Genomic DNA, 11,772 nt, shown 5'->3' on the forward strand with positions numbered 1-11,772 from the left:
GCGTTTAAGCCACTTGACTTCACGTTCCATGATTTCCACCGGTTTCTCAACAAATTTCAGTGTTTTATCAACACGAATTTCGTCAATCGGTATGTGGAGGTTCTCATCAGCTAAACACCTCTTGAGATTGGACACGTGAAAGGTTGGATGAACATTTCCAAGTTCAGAAGGTAACTCAAGTCTGTAGGCTACCTTACCGATTCTTTCGACGATCTTGAATGGTCCAACGTATCTAGGTGCAAGTTTTCCTTTCTTTCCAAATCTGATCACACCTTTCCAAGGTGAGACCTTAAGTAATACACGATCACCGACTTGAAAATCCAAGGGCTTGCGTTTTAGGTCCGCGTAACTCTTTTGATGTCACACCCTGGCTTTGCGGAAGCGTGGTTAATTTGGTGTGACTTCTTAATACCATAGCTTAATCATAACCAAGCTATATGAATTAAAAATATGCAAGATCATCCATTAAAATAAAAATACCAAAACATTGTCTTAACGGGTTAACACCCAACAACCATAAACTTGTCTAAACATTACAAACCCAAACACAACATAAACATGATTCAAGGACTGTGACTTGTCCAGGAAAGAGTCACATTCCCCGAACCCTGGATGACCCTGGTGACTTATGCAGCGGAAAACATGCCATACCGTGCCAGATCTTTAATTCCCTGAAATACATGTAAGTTGAAAAATCAACAATAATGTTGAGCGAGTTCATGCGAAAGTGAGTAAATAAACCTTTGTATTTATCAAAAACCCTGGTATGTAGCAAATAAGGAAAAAGAGATCACCAACGGTTTGCAAGGCCATTGATATGTGTGAAATGCAAGTAGGAAGGCTCAAACCTAGCAAATTTATGCGTCGGGAACAAAGTCATCCCAAGGTCCGTTATGCTGGACCTGGGACTGGGCTCGCTACACCCAAATAGATCTACCGCTCCTGCCCCTCGGTCCTACCCTGAGGATTAATGACCTCAAGTTTCCGCCTACCCATTCACATGATCTAAAAGTAACCCTCCTTACGCTAACCATACCATGTATAAAGTAATCATAACCATTGTAACATGTATTTCACCCCCGCAGTTTAGAAAACTGAAAACAGTTAAGAGAAAAGGGGGACATGAACTCACAGTCAGTGCGTCGCTATACCAAGTACTCCGAATGTCAGGCAGCTAGTCAACGACCTACATGTGCTAATTCTATTAGACGGATGGCCGTGCCTTAGCTTTATAGTTTAAGTTTCGGGAACAGTTAGACAACCGTTCTTTGTATATACTTGGTAATTAATTTCCTTCCCAAGGATGGGGGATTTAATACATGTGTATTCGTATCATCTCATTAAGTCCCACTTAATATATTTTTACTTCTCATTCCAAAATATAAATATTTTTCTCAAAAATATTATATTTTCTCTTCACTTAATACTTTCCAAAATAATACGTTGACAAAATACGCGTTCATGAGTATTTCCGTATAAAGCGTAAGTTACGTTTTAACGATTAAGTGGTAATAGTAATTACCGTTGTAACTTATACGTTTGTCGTGTAAGCGTTTGTATTATTTTGGGTTCGTCAACGTTTGTAAATATTATTTTTACTCTAAAAATAATATTTACATATTTTCACAAAATAATCATAAACAGTGTGGTGAAAAATATATTTATCGAATAAATATTTATCACGTTTAGCTTTTGTGAAAATCCCACCTCCGATTATTTAATAAATAAAGTCATGGCGAAATATATTTTGAAAACATCTCAAAAATAGTCTAACACTTGTAAATAATTCTAAGTGTTAAATTTTAGAAAAATTTCGCCAGAGTTTCCCCTGTAACTGGAGGTGTCCACGCTTTCAAGCGTATCATTTTCTTTTACAAAATCACTTCAACAATTTCTTGATTCAATCAAACAATTTTCGACACGTCAAACTAATTTCAATACATCAAACTAGTTGATTAGTATGTAAACCGCATTATTACATGAACTTGTAGTTTTTTTCCGAAAACTAAAGTGTAGATCTCCTTATATTTGGTGGATCTATGTGTGAAATAGTTTAATCTTGTAAAAACCCCGTTTTTAGAATAAATCATCCTTTACAACTTCCCGTCATCTTTCTCAAAGATTGTTATTTTGTCGAAACTTCTTATTTCACAAGTGTTTATACACTTGTGGTTTGTAAAATCACCTTTGTTAGTATGTCACTCGACTTTTATAAAACATGATTTTCTCGACACTTGGTTCTACGAAAATACCACTTGCAGATACGTAGATCCGCTAGTTTTAAACACCATTTTACTAGTAATAATACTTTTACACAAGTTCATGTTTCTCGTGTGGTGGAGTTTCACCTTTTAACCCTCGTACCGACAGAAACAAGCTTATGTCAAGATCTATGATCTTGAAAAAGTCGGGTTAAACGATGATAAGAGCCACCACAACGTAGATCGGGCCTCAATAATCAACATATTCAAATACTACAACTTTTACACATGTTATGAGCTTTTAACCAACAAAATTCAAGTTTTAGTAGACTTTAGAGATTCAAAACGCATGATTCCGACTTTTAACCGTTATAAATCATATTAACCAATTTAGATACGATCGAGAGTGAGTTTTAAACATTATACCTCTAGCTCGGGGCTAGGGAAGAATCTAGTCGAAAATGTGGTGGATAAAAGCTAAGAAACGAGGTCCTTCCACTTCCGCTTGCTTCAAGCTTCCCAATACGTGACCCGTGAAGCTAGTATGTGCTTGGAATGTATGAAAAAGATCGAACAAATGATGGATGGGGGTGGGGGGTCTTCGGCCGAGAGTGGGAGGAGCAAGAGGGAGTCTGTGTCTTGAGTTGTGAAGTGTGAGAAATCTCTTGTGATAAGGTGGGGTATTTATAGACCAAAATCATGTTCATCGTCCAACGGGTTTTATGTCATCTAGATTTGTGACATGGATCAATTTAATAATCAAAAGTGTACTATCTAGTTACAAGGGGACCAAACCGGCCCAAAGGGGGGGGTCCTATGGTTCGATTCCAATGGTGTAGTTGGAGTTCAGTTACATCAAATATGTTAACTTTAGGGTTTAACTCCGTTAGTTGTATGGTACGTTATAAAACGGGTGTTAGGGTAATCAGGGACCCTAACTGGCTCAGAAAAAGACTAATAATATTTTGGCATTATTTTTATGTTCCGGGTATAGTCCGGTTGTTCGGTTGGATAGTAATCCGTTAAAGTGCTTAAGTAAGCTTTTAAGCGTCGTAAATAATATTTTTAGCGACACAATTTATTCTGCAAAGTGTCAGGAATATTTTCTCATGTTTTGGCACTTTATTAGTTAGCTAGAAGCTAGTATGTTGATAAAAGTGCTGTGTTTCGTGCTTAGAGTACGTTTTAGGCACATCCAATCATTACATCTTATTCCTAGAGACGCAGTTATACAACCCTTGTATCCCTACACACACTATGGGTGTAGTAAAATATTTCTGGCTCATTCAGGCCTTTAGAGGCAGTGTCTGCCTGATGCTGGCTATATCAGCATGTTCAATAGGTTATCCGTTCAAATGCTACTGTGCTTTTGTGCATCATGTTTGTCACTAGAGTTCAGTAAGTAAATAATGTAGTGACGGAAATCAAAGTATGATGCATATATGTACAAGTATCAATAGTCAAGTAGCAGTTTATCAGTAATCTCAGTTAAGCACAGTAATTAAGCAACAATTAATAGTTAATTAAGACGTACAGATACCTGGTTTAGTGAGGGTTGTCACATTTGACGGCTTCTAGCTGTCTGAAGGTTATCACGAACTTTCTTTACCTTATCTGTTGTCTCTAAAATGAGGGCAGGTCCAGTAAGCTGAGCCTCGCCGATCTCATTCCAGCAGACTGGTGAACGACATTTTCGACCATAGAGAGCCTCGAAAGGAGCCATGTTGATGCTGGAGTGATAACTGTTGTTGTAGGAGAATTCAATTAACGGAAGATGTGAATCCCAACTACCAAAATCGATCACACAAGCTCTAAGCATATCCTCTAGAGTCTGGATTGTTCTTTCAGACTGACCATCCGTTTGTGGATGATAAGCTGTGCTCAGATTAAGTTGGGTCCCCATAGCAGATTGTATGGTTCTCCAAAAATGAGAAGTGAAACGAGCATCTCTGTCAGAAATGATGTTCAAAGGAACACCATGTCGAGCTACAATTTCATCCACATAGATTTTAGCAAGTTTGTCAGCCGAAAAATCCTCACGGATTGGCAAGAAATGCACTGATTTAGTAAGACGATCAACAACTACCCAGATGGCATCGTGACCTTTCTTTGTGCGCGGGAGTTTAGTAATGAGATCCATAGTAATGTTTTCCCATTTCCAAACTGGGATCTCTGGTTGTTCCAATAAACCAGAAGGACGCTGATGTTCAGCCTAAACCTTAAGACAAGTTAGGCATTTTGATACATATAAGGCAATGTCTTTCTTTATACCAGGCCACCAATACTGAATACGAAGATCCTTATACATCTTATCTGAGCCAAGATGAACAGAATAACGAGATTTATGGGCTTCATCCATAAGCAAGGTGCGGAGGTTATCTTGACTTGGGACCCAAACACGGTCCATGAAGTAATACGATGCATTGTCCTTCAGTTCAAGAGCAGGTGTTATGTGATAAGGAAATTCCTTATCCATCAAACTTTGTGAAACACAAGTGTGTTGAGCCTGAGAAATGCGGGTTTGGATATCGGATTGAGCTTAAATATCAGATTGAACACGAACACAATGAAGCTTAGTACGTTCCTTGCGACTCAAAGCATCGGCTACGGCATTCGCCTTACCAGGATGGTAGCGAATTTCGTAATCATAGTCGTTTAGAAGCTCTACCCAACATCGTTGCCTCATGTTGAGTTCTTTCTGATTGAAGATATGCTGAAGACTTTTGTGGTCCGTGAAAACCGCACATTTTGTACCGTACAAGTAGTGTCTCCAGATCTTAAGAGCGAAGACAACTGCACCCAACTCAAGATCACGAGTGGTGTAGTTCTTCTCATGTATCTTCAACTGCCTCGATGCGTATGCTATGACTTTGTTCCTTTGCATGAGAACACAGCCTAGACCCAATTTAGATGCATCGCAATAAACGACGAAATCGTCATTGCCCTCGGGCAAAGTCAGAACATGCGTATTACAAAGTTTCTGCTTCAAGTTTTGAAAAGCTTCCTCTTGTTTGAATCCCTAATCAAAGGGCTTGTTCTTCTGAGTTAGAGCAGTTAGTGGAACTACAATCTTTGAGAAATTTTCAATGAAGCGGCGATAATAACCCGCTAGACCAAGAAAAGATCGAACTTCAGTAGGAGTAGTAGGCGTATCCCAATCCTTAATCGCACTGATCTTGGAGGGATCTACATGAATACCTTGTTCATTGACAATATGTCCTAGGAATTGAACTTCTTTAAGCCAAATTTCACACTTGGAGAATTTGGCGAAAAGTTGCTCTTTCTTTAGGAGTTCCAAAGTAAGACGAAGATGTTGCTCATGATCAACTTGCGTCTTAGAATATATCAAAATGTCATCAATGAAAACGATGAGGAACTTATCCAAATAAGGCTTGCAGACCCTATTCATCAAGTCCATGAAAACAGCAGGAGCATTAGTTAAACCGAATGGCATGACTGTGAACTCATAATGCCCATAACGAGTGCGGAACACTGTCTTGGGAATATCTTCTTCATGCACACGAAGTTGATGATATCCAGATCGCAGATCAATCTTTGAAAAATAAGAAGCGCCCTGCAATTGATCAAAGAGATCATCGATGCGAGGTAGGGAGTATCGATTCTTGATGGTGAGCTTGTTAAGCACACGATAATCGATACACATCCTAAAAGATCCATCCTTCTTCTTGAAAAAAAGAACGAGAGCACCCCAAGGTGAAAAGCTAGGACGGATAAAACCTTTGTCAGAGAGCTCCTGAAGCTGCTTAGACAATTCTTGCATCTCAGACGGTGCAAGACGATATGGAGCTCTGGCAATGGGATTTGCACCAGGTACGAGATCAATAAGGAACTCGACTTGGCGTGCTGGGGGTAGATGTCACACCCCCAAAATCCACCTGCGGAGTATCACCGCTTGGGAGCGTGACTGACCAGGATCAAGCCACCAATCATATAGAACAATGTATAAAGTGAAAGTAATTGCAATTTAACCAAACCAATCCATATGAAAGGTGTTCCAAAACATAAATATGTTATCACTGTTTAGCGGAAGCGTATAACTAAAACCCAACATAATATAGTATGAAAAGTCATAAGTGTTTAATGAAACAATCACGATCCAAGCCCACCTCCTCCCTGTGCAAGCTCCATGTATCTAACGACCTGCAAGACATGTAACAGAGGATCAACAACTAGTTGAGCGAGTTCACAGTAAGTAAATGCGTAATAGTAAGTTCGTTTGTAACATGTGGCTCTACTGGGCCGATAGTACGTTCTATTGGTGGGGGCTTCCCATGTTGTATATCCACTAGACTATTCGTAACCATAAGTGTTCTACATATCCCGAGAATAGTAATACGTACAAGTTTACGTAGGTTTTACGTAAGTATCCTTCACAACCGAGGATAGGGGTACGCGGGGGTTTACGTAGGTTTTACATAAGTGCCTGACACAACCGAGGCAGTAGTGAGTATAAGTTCACGTAGGTTTTACATGAGTGTCCTTCGCAACCTGAGGACAGTGAGCAATACAAGTATACGTAGGTTTTACGTATGTGTCCTGCACAACCGAGGACGATGGTATGGTAGTCTAGTAACAGTGTAAATACGATTCTATTCAATCTCATTCCTTCAATCCCAATTCTCGTGCCCTGGGAATCCCATGCCTTAGTAAGAGTGTGAACTCACCTTGGTTTGCTCGGTATGTTATTGCTTCTAGGGTTAACTAAATGTCTAAGTCCGTTACACACGACCTAGGATTCATTGCACATGATACGATGTAAGTGTTCGCATCCAATTAGGGTTTGCAAGTCATTGATATTCAAGCAACTGTGTTTTGTGTGCTTATTGTGTACAGGATGATATCACATAGAATGATTCATACATGCAAGATCATACAGTTGCATTCAGTATCATACGATTATATATATAGAATCATACATCACGTAAACAGTTACTCGTATTCACATAATTCATGCGTCACGTCTTTGATTTCACAGTTTAGTCTAACGTGGATATTAACCTAATTGCCACCGTTAAGATACTTAGTACATTTAGCAGCTTTAATAAACTTCACAAGTTTAACGGAGTTAGTGACTTAACCAAGTGACATACACATCTTAACAGATTCAACATTATATAGCACACACTCATGGCCTCATATTAATCATACCAAAGTCAGACAGGGCCTTGCCCTTCTTAAAAGCTCGAACAAGTGTGGGGGGGGGGGACCTTCACAAAGGTCGGACAAGTGGGAGAGGGTTAAAATTCGGACCACCCAACTCCTAGATGCAAAACTCGGACCCCCATTTCTAATACAAAAGTCGGACATGGTCTAGGGTTTAAAACTTGGACCATGTTCATATGCTTAAAGGTCGGACAACACCACCATGCAATAAAATTCAGACCTTATCTAGGGTTAAAGATCGGACAAGATCAAACAATAAAACTCAGACTATGATATGTTATTAAAGCTCGGACTAACAGCATTCACAAAACTCCGACAAACATTCAATCACACGTTCTGTATAATTATAACAGTTACGTTTCCTTCGATCAACAGTTACATTCATCGTTCTAAAACCGTAATTCATACATTTGCAGATCAAAAATCACTTATCAAACAATCATTCTATCATAACTTGTATCTTAACATCAAGCAATTGATTACACACTAAACTAAATCATTTCTCAATCATCGGAACTCAAACAATAACCACAGAACTATCATATGAAAACTAGGGTTTACAAGTATTACAAGAATCAAGAATTGATGCAATCAAATAATCAATAATCATTTACCTTGAATTGATTCTAGTTAGAGTATGGAAATCAAGAGTGATGATTAGCTTGTGCCTAGGATGAAGATGATGATGGTTGCCAGAGAATCAGAGAATGAAAGTACGTGCTTTGCTTTGTGTAATGATTAGTGCAAAGGAATTAGGGTTAAGTATGATTTAAGTTTCACTAAACACTCTATGCACCCTCAATTATTATCTATTACATATTACAGGCACAAGATGTATATTTCACAGTTTCATCACCACTTCCAATTATTTGTCAAATCTTTCAAAATTAACACATAACCATGCACAATCACACAATATCCTTCATTGTATCAAGACGTTACAGTTCCGCAACAAATCAATTGTGCAAATAAACAACTAAACAACAATAAACGTGCAATAAATGCGGAATTGGAATCTTGGAAACTCGAGTTGTCACATTATCCCCAACTTGAAAGAAATTTCATCCCGAAATTTAGCATGCGGTTACTGAGGAAGCTAGGTAGATTGTATCGTTTACTGTTTTTCCTGGGGTGTCACATCATCCCCCCGTTGATTTGGAATTTCGTCCCGAAATTCTGCTGTAGTAGCTTCAGCCTCAGTAGTGGTTGCACGGTTTCCGAATAACTGGGGATACTTGAGTTCCATTTGATCTTCTCGTTCCCAGGTATACTTTGGGCCACGACGGGAGTTCCAACGAACTCGTACAAGAGGTATTCTAGTATTCTTGAGGACCTTGACATCCCGGTCCGTGATTTCAACTGGTTCCTCGACGAACTGCAACCGCTCGTCGATAGTGAGTTCCTTAAAAGGAACTATGAGAGTCTCATCTGACAGACACTTCTTCAGATTCGACACGTGGAATACGTTGTGAACTGCACCGAGTTCAGCTGGTAGGTTTAGTCTGTAGGCTACCTTGCCTATTCTTTCAGTGATTTCGAATGGTCCAACATACCGTGGATTGAGCTTGCCTCGTTTACCAAATCTAACCACACCCTTCCAGGGTGAGACTTTAAGTAGCACTCGATCCCCAACTTGAAACTCGAGCGGTTTTCTGCGTTTATCAGCGTAGCTTTTCTAGCGATCGCGAGCTGCCGCCATGCGTTGTCGTATCTGCGCAATCTTTTCCGTGGCATCCACTACAATCTCTGGACCCGTGATCTGACTATCCCCCACCTCTGCCCAACAGAGAGGTGACCGGCATTTACGCCCGTAAAATGCCTCAAATGGAGCGGCTTGAATGCTGGTGTGATAGCTGTTATTATACGAAAACTCCAACAAAGGGAGATGCTTTTCCCAGCCGTTGCCGAAGTCGATAACGCAAGCCCGAAGCATGTCTTCGAGAGTCTGGATCGTGCGCTCAGACTGCACATCCGTCTGAGGATGATATGCTGTGCTCATGTCTAACCGTGAGCCAAAAGATTTGTGCATCGCTTGCCATAGCTCTGACGTGAATCGTGCATCCCGATCCGAAATGATGGAGGTGGGCACCCCGTGCCTCGAAACAACTTCTTTAAGATAAACGTCTGCGAGGGTGGAGAACTTATCCGTTTCCTTAATAGCCAGGAAGTGTGCAGACTTGGTGAGTCGATTCACGAGCACCCATATAGTATCATTCCCCCGCTGAGATCTGGGTAGGCCTGTAACAAAATCCATGGAAATTTCTTCCCATTTCCATTGCGGTATCTTGGGTTGCTGCAGTAGGCCCGCTGGTTTCTGATACTCCACTTTGACTTTTGCACATGTCAAACATTTGCCGACGTAAGTCGCGATGTGGGCTTTTATGCTAGGCCACCAATATGTTGTTTTAAGATCGTGGTACATTTTATCCGACCCTGGATGTACCGAGTAGCGAGACTTGTGAGCTTCATACATCACAAGTTCTCGTAAACCGCCGTATAGTGGTACCCAAATACGCCCTGTTACATAGAAGGCGCCGTCTTCCTTCTGTTCTAATCGTTGCCTTGAACGGCGTAAGGCTTCAGCCTTGACGTTTTCTGGTTTCAATGCTTCCACCTGAGCATCTCGTATTTGTGTAGGAAGATCAGACTGAATAGTGAGTTGCAAAGCTCGTACACGCTTAGGTAGAGTATCCTTTCGATTGAGAGCGTCAGCCACAACATTGGCTTTGCCTGGATGGTACTTGATGGCGCATTCGTAATCATTTAGTAACTCGACCCATCGTCGTTGACGCAAGTTCAATGTAAGTCCCCTAACACGTGCGGATCGTAACAGAATCGTCGATCCAACCTAGAGTGCGGAATCCCCTAGATTAGATTTCACAGAAAACGAGTAGAACACGAATCACTTCAAACCCGATCTTTATTGATTATCTTCGTAACGATTACAATCAATCAAGATCCTAATTCGTCCAAGCCTTTCTCTTTCACGAATTCTCTCCAAGTGATTAAGGTGATTAGATGATTAACCTAAACCCTAATGCTAAGCTTTGTTTATATAGGACAAGGCTTTGCATATGGGCTAGGTCTTGGGCAAGGCCCATTTCGCAAACCCTCCCCCATATGTGGGTTTGGTTTGGCCCAATCACTCTTAATTCACTATTACAAACTATTAGAAAGCTAAACCCGCTAACTGTTTATCGTTTTACTAATTACAAGATATCCAAAGACCAAATCTAAGCTGTTGTCACAAAACATGCACCAACAAACTCCCCCTTGACAATAGCTTGCAAAGGTAACTTCAGTCTTCAGAATCTCACAGTCTTTTGGTCTTTGGATAGCTTCAGCATTAACAGCTTCTGTCAGCAACAGACTCCCCCTAAGCTGATGCATCCAATCACCAAATCTTCAAAACATTAGCGCTTGAGTAAACTCCTGTTCAGCATTTGAATAGCAATCTTCAACTCTTCAACTTTGTCTGCAATGTAGAAAGGAGGTTCTACCATGCATCCAAGCAAACTCTCATCTTCACAGCAACTCCTCAGCAACATACAGCTTCAATCTGTATACTATAAAACAAACATCTCGAGAAACCATAAGAATTTTTCAACATAAGTTAAACAAATTATAATTATTCAAGAGATTTGTTAAACTGTATCACAGATTAAGCACTTTCCATCCAGCACCAACACGCACACTATTTCAAATAAAACACATCATAACCTGCTTGATTTGAAAATTTTGAACTCACTTACTAACACCGTCTCCCCCTATCAGTAACAGTTCCTCCAAGAATAACAGTTTTCCGTACGTTAAGAATTTTAAACAGAAAAAGACACTATTTTTGTATTTTTGCATTTTCTGAAAGCCAATAAATAACAAAAGCAATAAACACTCTATTTTTGTGAGAATCACCGGTAAGAAGATCATATCAGCAAAATCAAACTGTTTCACACAATTAGTGAATTCTTTTGGTAATTTTCGTGAAAAGAGTTCAAGACGATTACCAGTATGTTTGTCCACTTAAACAAAATGCATGAACATTTCAAGTACCATCACCGTATGATACGTTAAGGTAATTTTAGAATACCGAAATACAAGCGTGTCCCACTTCAGGATGTACCCCCGCGATCAAGGTATGCACAAAGATTCATCGTAGTAGGTAAGTATACTGAATTCATCCGTTTTAATTTTCAACGATAGATAATTGGTGAACAGGTCAGTACTTCTGTACAGCAGAGAGACCAAAATATCTTATCGAGGGCTAAGACAGATACCATTTTTGGTACGAATTGTGCATTTTGCACTTATTGAATGACTCTCTTTGAGAGCTATTTTCAGGGTTTTGGCATTTTTAGCTCTTTTAAGATATCCTGGGTGTGTCTAGGTC

This window comes from Helianthus annuus, chromosome 2, assembly GCF_002127325.2.
Source record: "Helianthus annuus cultivar XRQ/B chromosome 2, HanXRQr2.0-SUNRISE, whole genome shotgun sequence".
Classification (NCBI taxonomy): Eukaryota; Viridiplantae; Streptophyta; class Magnoliopsida; order Asterales; family Asteraceae; genus Helianthus; species Helianthus annuus.